This window comes from Euphorbia lathyris, chromosome 1, assembly GCF_963576675.1.
Source record: "Euphorbia lathyris chromosome 1, ddEupLath1.1, whole genome shotgun sequence".
Taxonomy (NCBI): Eukaryota; Viridiplantae; Streptophyta; class Magnoliopsida; order Malpighiales; family Euphorbiaceae; genus Euphorbia; species Euphorbia lathyris.
This window is the reverse complement of record NC_088910.1, coordinates 2,314,029-2,323,724: the sequence shown is the minus strand read 5'-3', so window position 1 is coordinate 2,323,724 and position 9,696 is coordinate 2,314,029.

Genomic DNA, 9,696 nt, shown 5'->3' with positions numbered 1-9,696 from the left:
GGTTTTCTTTAGTATAGGTCTAACAAGAGCCCTATTAAGAATATAGCACGCTGTGTTGACAGCTTCTCCCCAAAAATACTTTGGAAGCCTATGCTCACTCAGCATTGTCCTGGCTATTTCAACCAAGGTTCTGTTCTTCCTTTCTACAACCCCATTTTGTTGAGGCGTTCTAGGAGCAGAAAAATTATGGTCAATGCCGTTGGTTTCACAGAATTCAACAAACTGTTGGTTCTTGAATTCTCCACCATTATCACTTCGGATGTCAGCCAGCTTTAGGTCTTTATCATTTTCAAGTTTTCTAACCAAATTTGAAAATGTCTCAAAGGTCTCATCCTTGCTACTCAGCAAGATGATCCAAGTGTACCGAGAAAAGTCATCTATAATGATCAAGGAAAATCTTCTTCCACCCAGACTCAGCGGCTGGACTGGACCGAAGAGATCCAAGTGTAGTAACTCTAACGGACGCTTAGTTGAGACAATATTTTTACTATGAAAAGATTGTTTGGTTTGTTTTCCCGCTTGGCAAGCGTGGCATAGTTGATCTTTTTCAAATTTAAGTTCTGGCAGTCCCTCAACCAATTGTTTTCTTGCTAATTTGGCCAGGAGGTCCATGCTTACATGACCAAGTCTCATGTGCCATAGCCAGGAATTTTCTTCCTTTGATACTAAGCATACAGTTTTTGAAAACTTTTTCTCTAAGTTCAGCATGAAGACATTATCAATGCGAGGGGCAGTTAAAATTAACTCATTAGTCTTACCCTCGAATATTTTACATCCAGTGTTATCAAATATAACTTTTCTCTCATTGTCACATAGCTGAGCTACGCTGAGTAAGTTATATTTGAGTCCGCTGACTAGGGAGACATACTCAATAGTAGGATTACCTCCAACGGTTCCTGACCCTACTATCTTACCCTTTTTGTTGTCTCCAAAACTTACGCTTCCTCCTCGTTTACGCTCAAATGTGATGAACTGAGTTTCATCACCAGTCATATGCCTCGAGCATGCGCTGTTAATATACCACATTTTTTACTTCTCAGCACACCTCAGGCTTACCTGCAATGTAGCTAGTTGCTTTTAGGTACCCAATTCTTTTTGGGTCTTGGCTTGTTAGGTTCAACAGGTAAAGCATCATATTTTATTTTATGGCGACATACTTGGATAGTATGGCCATTCTTTCCACAGAAGTCACAGCTGACTTTCCGTTTAGGATTTCTCACTAACTGGTCAGCACCCCAGTGCTGAGCGTGCCAGCACACCTTTGTGGTGTGTCCTTTCTTCCCACAGAAGTCACACTGGACATTCCGCTGAGGATTCCATCTCTGCTGACCAGTACCTCGGTACTGAGTATTCAGAGGAATATTTCTTTTGTTTGGAACCTTTAGTTGGTTCTGGATAGTTGTGACGTCCTTTCTCAGTTTCTTAAAATCTGATTGGACTTCAGAGATAGACTTATGTATGATCTCCATGTTATCATGCAAAGTTGAGTTGTCCTGAAGAAAGAATCTGAGGTCACTCAGCTTGACCTCTTCAACCTCGTCACAACGCCTGCTGAGTGCTCTGACTTTCTTATTACACTTTTTGACAAGTGTATAGAGGTCACTCAGGGCATTAACCATTTCATTTCTGAGCTGGGGTAGTGATATTACCTCATTTGATTGCTCCTCATCGTCAGATGCAATGGAGGGGTCAGCATGCTCAGAGACGCACGGCTCAGCAAGTTCGTCAGCCATAAAATAGATCTTTGCTGACTCAGTGGCATCAGCTTCTGATGATGAAGACTCATCACTGTCGCTCCATATTGCCACCATTGCCTTTTTGCCGTTCTTCCTTTCTTTCCTCAGCGTGGGGCAGCTTGACTTGATATGGCCAGTTTGATGACATTCAAAGCATGTAATGGGCTTTGAGTTGTCCTTCTTGTATTTGCTGTCGCTGGACTCAGCTTTATACTTATCAAACTTTTTGTAAGGCTTCTTAGAATATTTGTCATTCTTTCTGAACAGCCTTTTCATCTTCCTGGTGAACATAGCCATCTCTTCATCATCTGTTGAGCTCCCATCAGTGGAGTCAGCTTTCATGACAAGAGATTTCTGCTTCTTGTCTTCAGACTTTTCCTTCACCTCAAAATTCTTCATTGAGATCTCATGGGTCAGCAGTGAGCCGATGAGTTCATCATATTTGTAGGTGGTTAAGTCTTGAGCTTCCTCAATAGCAGTCTTCTTTGCTTGCCAGTTTTTAGGAAGACTCCTAAGAATCTTCTTGACTTGTTCTTCCTCAGTGAAGATCTTCTCAAGTCTCTTGAGCTCGTTGATGATGTTTGTAAACCTTGCATTCATGTCAGAGATTCCCTCATCATCGTTCATTTCGAACAGCTCGTATAGTCTCATCTGCTGGTTCACCTTGGACTCTTTTACTTTGTTGGTTCCTTCGTAGGTGACCTCCAGCTTCTTCCAGATCTCTTGCGCTGACTCACAACCTGATATCTTGTTATATTCTACAGCATCCAGCGCACAGTGAAGCATGTTTATAATCGAAGTGTGATTTTGTAGCTTCTTGAGATCATCCTCTGTCCATTTGGCCTCAGCTTTAACAACTGTTTGGCCAGCCACAACTTCAACAGGAACAAATGGGCCTTGGACTATTGAAAGCCATGCACTCATATTTGTTGCCTGAATAAAGTTTTTCATCCTATTCTTCCAGAAGGTGTAGTTAGACCCGAAGAATAGGGGAGGCCGAGTAATGGACAGCCCCTCAGGTAAGATCTGAGTTGTCTGGTTTCCTGGGAGAAATCGAGTGCTGTTTTCAGCCATAGTGGAGATCAGCTCAAGGTAGTTAAACCTTTCACAGTGAGCTTTTAAGCTCTGATACCACTTGTTGGTCCCTTATAACATAACAAGTTAGTTCCAAGGGGGGGGGATAGGAACTATTTAAAATTTTAGTACGTTAAGGCTGACTTCTTTTTCTTTGAAAAAGGATTACACAGCGCGCTGAGTAAATTAACACACTAGCTTAGTCAACTGGTGACTAAGTCAGCTTCTTTCCTTGAGTCAGGAGATAACACTTGAGTCTATTCCTGAACTCAGATACTCAATACACACAACTCAGCGTGACCTCTTTTCTTGGTCAGTTTTTTAAGCAAGCAATATATATATTAAAGAGTTTAAGGTTAGAAAGATGTTACTCAGCAGATTTATCCAGGTTCGGCCTCTAAGCCTACGTCCTGTCCCCGGAACACGTTTCGAGCTTTCGAATTCTCTACTGAGCTCTTTAACGGTAGAGCATCAAACCTTTTACAACTTAGAAGCTGAGTATAACAAGAGTACCTTCCTCTATACCTCTACTCACTCCTAATCTCTCGCTGAGTACTGTAACCGAGTACTCAGCCTCTCCTTTCTAATCTCTAGAGATGATAAAGATTTGTCCTAAACAACAATTGCTAAGACACCTTAGATGATTGAATAATCACTCTAGACTTTTACACGAAAGATATAAAATTTGGTGTAAGTATTTCCTTTGCTTTTTCTCACAGAACTTTGAGTAGAATTTTGGTCAGCGTAATGGCTTGATGAAAGTTCTGTGTTGAATGAAGCAACTGAAAGGACCTATTTATAGAGACGTCTGAGGCATCAGTCATTTCGAATTTTGAAATAACCGTTGGAGGGAAACGGCTTCCTGCCGTTGTCACTCAGTCCTGCTCAGTGCTCTTGGCCAATCAGATTCAAGTATCTTCTGTCTTCGGTCAGTGCTGAGCAGCTTTTAGTCAGTCCGGCAGAATGTCTCTCCATTTATGGTAAGGTCAACTAGACAGCTTTCTGTGTCTTCTGAACTTTACCCAAAGTAGAAATACTTTGTCTGGAAGTTTTTCTTGCTCAGCTGCTGTCTTGTACTCTTTGTCGATACAACTCAGCAGCTTCGTTCCGAAGTTGTTCAACGAAGGTCTTCTCGATCCTTCTCTTGCTGAGCTGCGTTTTGTACACAACGGCAGCATTTTGCACACGCGGGTCGAGTGGTCTTGATCTGTTTGACTTGGGCTTTGACTTCTGTATTGGGCTTTAAGCCTTTTAGTCTTTATGTCTTATAAACAATTTAACTCAACATTGAACAAACACATCAGTATAATAAATCAAAGCATTTAAACTTAGTGTGTTTAGAATATATTTAATTTTACTTAAATAATTTTGTCAAATCAAAATCATGTGGAAAGGTGTTTCAACATAAGTTCCCTAGTAATAATTAACAGTGATAGTCAGCATGCTACTGCTTTTGTTAAGGATCAAAGTTTTCATAGCAAGGCAAAACATATTGAGATTAAGTATCACTTTGTTAGAGAATTAGTTGGACGCAAAGAAGTTTGTATGAAGTATGTTTCAACTCATGACATGGTTGCTGACCGTCTATCGAAACTTGTTAAGAGATATGTTTTTGTGAAACATATTAGGTCCCAGGGATTGTTAAGGATCTAATCGTACTTCTGTTACATGTATTTTTTAGAACTTGTATTTCTAACTCAATAAAGTACTTTTGAATTTATTATGATACACATATGTAAATGTTGTATATGAACGTTTACTATTGAGCATGCCAGACAAAGAAGTAGCTCACTCACACGAGTGTCTACCCTTATTTTGTTATTATAGTGACGATGATAAGGATGCAACTAATTTTTTTTGAGTAAACGAGAACTCATTCAATAATTGTGGTCGTCTTACTGTAACAATGAATCTGAGTTTGTTAGATTGCAAGATATAGATATACATATAAGTGGATAAGTATGTATATAAACGATTATTCATAATCTGGGATTTCAAATTGAGTCATTCAATAAAATCTTTTGTCTTGGACAGTCGAAGGTAGTCATATAATAAAAGAGACTAAGGTTGGATGTTATGGCACACCAGAATTGAAACCTTCATATGATGTTGCTCTGAGTATAGACATGCTATTCTTTTAGATGGACGAAATTGAACACCATAAAATATGTTTTTCATATCATGTGTGTTTAGCAATCAAGAGATGGAAAAAGAGACAATCTCACCCTTTTCCCAGTGTGAGACTCACTTCGTGAAATCATGTTTTTCTCGAAATGTTATCCTTGATACCCTTAACTAGTTCAAGAAGTGTAATTCACTTTGGCTACCAGATGCTCTCAAGAGCTAGGTGTTAATTCAGTTAGAAAAGGGGCAACTAGGCAAGCAAATTGAATTATTATAGAAAGAACGTAGTAAGAGGGAAAGACTTTATTAAGTTCACATCTTTTAGTTCTATGTTTCACAAATCCAGATAGTTGTGTGTTTGTGCACTCTTGTGAAAATAGACAACTATTGAGATGATAATGGTTACAATGGATATAATATGAAATCTAGGATAAATCATACCTTTTTTTTAATTACACATGTAATGCGAGAGGTTGTATATCTCCAATAAGGATACATCGTTTGAGTTCTCTATTATGTGCCGGTCAAATGAACTATTTACAAATATGAATGAGACAGAATAATGGAGTATCTTTTTATTACGTATGAGTGAGAGATGCATGAATTAATGGATTAAATGGGCCTTGGCCCAGCACAAATCTATTAAGACTGCCTGTAACCTTATGGGTTAGGGATTAGGGTTTAGCCTAGCTATAAATTGTTGGAAAAATTTGAATAAAATTATTTGTTAATTTTAATACCAACAAACACCTCCTTACATGATCAGTCGTGCCCTTCGTGAACAGTCATGTTTGTACGTAAACAGTCGTGTCTGTCCGTGTACAGTCGTGTTTGTTCGTGAAATGACATATCCTTCCAAGTTCTATTTATATAGAATGGATTGTCAAATTCAAAAACAGTCAGAAAAAATACCGTTCTTGAATTTTTTCTGCTCTTTATCTGTTCATAAAGTTCTTGTTTTCCTACTCCGGTGATAACTAGGCTACACACGGTTTGAGTTCGCTTGCGTAATCTGTTGTATCCTGGGAGACGATTGTCAATAGCGGCAAGATCTGTCTTAAGGAAACTGCTAATACAGGTCTCAGATTTGTCTATCTCCATTCTTTTTGATTTTCTGTTTACTGTTAATATATTTTTTTGTGTTCATTTTATTTTTTGGTTAATCACATCCTACCATCTTAAGACAGAGTTATTGTTTTTGTGATTTCCAGAAATACACAGAAGAAAGTGTTTGGCATTATTTTATCAATACATGCAGAGGTAGTACTTTACTTTAAAAGGAAAAAAGGGAGCATGCAAGTTGAGTAAAGCATTTTTTATTGGTTTATTCTCCTGGATAAGTTCAAGTCATCATTGATGATGGAGGTAATAAGCATTTATTATTATTATTATTCATCTTTCTTCAAGATGGAGGTTAGTAGCAGCGTATTGATAATAATGGTTAGCATACAGCCTTTTATTTTCTATGTAGATTATGTATTGTTTGAAAAGAACACAGTACATAAGTTTTGATCCCTACTATTATCATGATTTTTCTTGTGATCAATCTGTGATTTTATGATTTTATTTTGATGATAATTTTTCCAAAGAGACATACAGGAATACGTTGATGAATTATCTTGATGAATTATCTTGATGAACAGATTATAATTGAAAAATTATTTTGACAGATTGGAGGATAATTTATTATAATTTTTTGTTAAATTGTTTGTTATGTATCTGTTTGTTTAAACAAATTATAATTTCCTGATTCTAACTTGGTTTGTTTGGAATTTCAGGAAGAGAAAATTGTTAAATTATTGTATAGTCTCTGTTTGTTTAAACAGAGTAATTGCCTTTTGGCATGTGTTGGTACATACGTTAATTGAAGATGGATTCGGTTCTAAGAACACGGACATTTCAAAGGTTTTAAACCTACTTGTACCAGTGGTAACGTATAAGCCACAACGAAAGTCTACGAAAATTCATTGGTATGAATTTTAAGACTTATTGATAAAAGAAAATACGTTTTCTTTAAAGATGATGATGATATGCGAAAATTCCATATTTGATATTATCGCGCGTAAGGGTTGATATACATTAGAAATGTGAAATGTCACAAATTGAAAAATCTGAGCAATGATGTTATCTAGCTGAGTTGGTTGCTGGGAGATGAACATTAGTTGGCTAGATTTAATTTGTGAAAGTAACTAAAAATGTAGAAATCAAATCGCCTGAAAATAAGTACGTTTCAATGATGGAAGAAAAGAAAAATATCATATCAATCGGTGAATATGCGGTATAAAAAGCTTCTGTATGATGAGTTACAGGTAGAAAAGCTTCCGTGTGATAACACCGTTAGTCAATTGATCTCAACGAGTGTCATCCTTGTTGATTTTGTAGAATCAAAGGATAACACAGCGGATCCGCTAACCTAGAGGTTAAACCGAGATCAAATTGATAAATCATCGAAAGGAATGAGACTAAAGCCCATAGAGAAGAGGCGTTATGTGAAGGAAAACCCTACCTAGTTGACTGGAGATCCCAAGAAATAGGTTCAAAGGGACAACCTAATTGCATAAACCTTATGCGTTCACTGTGGGGGTTAAACCCAAGTCCATTCCTAGATGTAAACAGTGACACCAACGGGAAAAGGTTAAGCTATATGCTTTTAATGATACATTGTGCGTCAATAAATCACCTATGTCAGAGTGAAGTGGGGTCGCTTCGATGGAGACTAGTGGGGCCTAGTTATCTTAAACTCTCGCAGAACCAGGCGATGTTCATGACCATAACGAACATAACCATGAGAACCATACCGTGTTATGTTGATATCTGTGTGGGGGTATATCACTGTTTACACAAACGGCAGAATAGTTCAAAGCATCGCGTCTACTAGTCAGCCAGTAAAGTAAATATACTTTCACAAGGGAAGGTTCAAGGCACATTAGCTACCTATCCTATGCAGATATCTTCTGTAGAAACTTATCACCATATCCTAATCGTCTCGTTTTTAATTTTATTCATGTGGGGGATTGTTGGAAAAATTTGAATAAAATTATTTGTTAATTTTAATACCAACAAACACCTCCTTACATGATCAGTCGTGCCCTTCGTGAACAGTCGTGTTTGTGCGTAAACAGTCGTGTCTGTCCGTGTACAGTCGTGTTTGTTCGTGAAATGACATATCCTTCCAAGTTCTATTTATATAGAATGGATTGTCAAATTAAAAATAGTCAGAAAAAATACCGTTCTTGAATTTTTCATGCTCTTTATCTGTTCATAAAGTTCTTGTTTTCCTACTCCGGTGATAACTAGGCTACACACGGTTTGAGTTCGCTTGCGTAATCTGTTGTATCCTGGGAGACGATTGTCAATAGCGGCAAGATCTGTCTTAAGGAAACTGCTAATACAGGCCTCAGATTTGTCTATCTCAATTCTTTTTTATTTTCTGTTTACTGTTAATATATTTTTTTGTGTTCAAGTGCTATCTTTTCTCTCTCATAAGTCACCGCCCCCTCTTTGATCTCGATGTGCGTTCTTAGTTCATGAACCTATAGTCATTGCTCCTCTCGTGTAGCCTTCATCTAGATTGGTTATATGGAGCCACAATTCATTTCTTTCGTTGCAAATCAACGGATATGCACTACAAGAGGTAAACCTATATCCGTTGTATATTTATTGATAGATCCAGATTCATTACCCATCCCTTGGAAGTCAAAGGTTATCCTCCACTAGGTTTTTCTAGGTTCTCATTTAATAAATCACATAATTAATGCATTTGCATATGTTGGGGTTAATATCATCTCCAACAATATCTTAGTTGGACTCTTAAGTTAAAATTTGAGTAGAGAGAGTTAAAAATCAACTCCAACAGCTTCTAAGTGACTCCTCAAATCACCAAGAGTCTTTCCATTCTCTCTATTATTGAGGAGACTCTGTCCATTCCTAGTCCATTCCTTATTTCAATTTTTTTACTAATAATTTATTATTGAGGGGTCTTTCTTCTCTCACTATTAGTAAATATAACAACACTTAATAATTTTAATGATAAATAAGGAGTGAATTAATATTTATTCATAGTATTAAGTAGGTCAAAGTCTAACTTTGAAAATGAGTAATGACTATAGGTTCGTGAACTAAGAACGCAATCTGTATATTTGGGAAAGAGGCTTTCCTGGCAAAATGAGACTCAGTCCACTGACAAACAATAATCTGTATAATTGTCTACACTTTTGTTTGACTATCCAATGACAAACAATAAAAATTATATAATATTACAATTATTATTAGGATTAATTTTAAAAGAAACCATGTGGTTATACTATTTTGCTGATAGAGGACTGTGGTAATTTTTGTCAAAATGAGGACTGTGCTTGTTGATATTTACAAATCGACGACTTTTGAGTTGACCATGCCAAATTTGGCCATTAACGACTTCACAATGAAACTTTTTAAGAATTTAATTAATGATATTTTAAGCAACTTTAATTCTTTAATTTTTTAGTTTTGAGGTCATTTAAGTGTTGTTTGTTAAGGATAGATTACTTTTCAAAGAGAGAAAACTCCAAAAATGATGATTTTGAAAAATAAAAAAATATGGTTCCATAGTAAATGTGATACTAAACAATTTTAATTCTTAAAATTTTTCATTCTGAGGTTGTTAGCAACCAAATTTGGTAATCAACATAAAAGTCCTCGATTTGCAAATATCAGCAAACACGGTCTTCGTTTTGACATACAAAATACCACAATACTCAATCTACAAAAAGTGTAACCACAT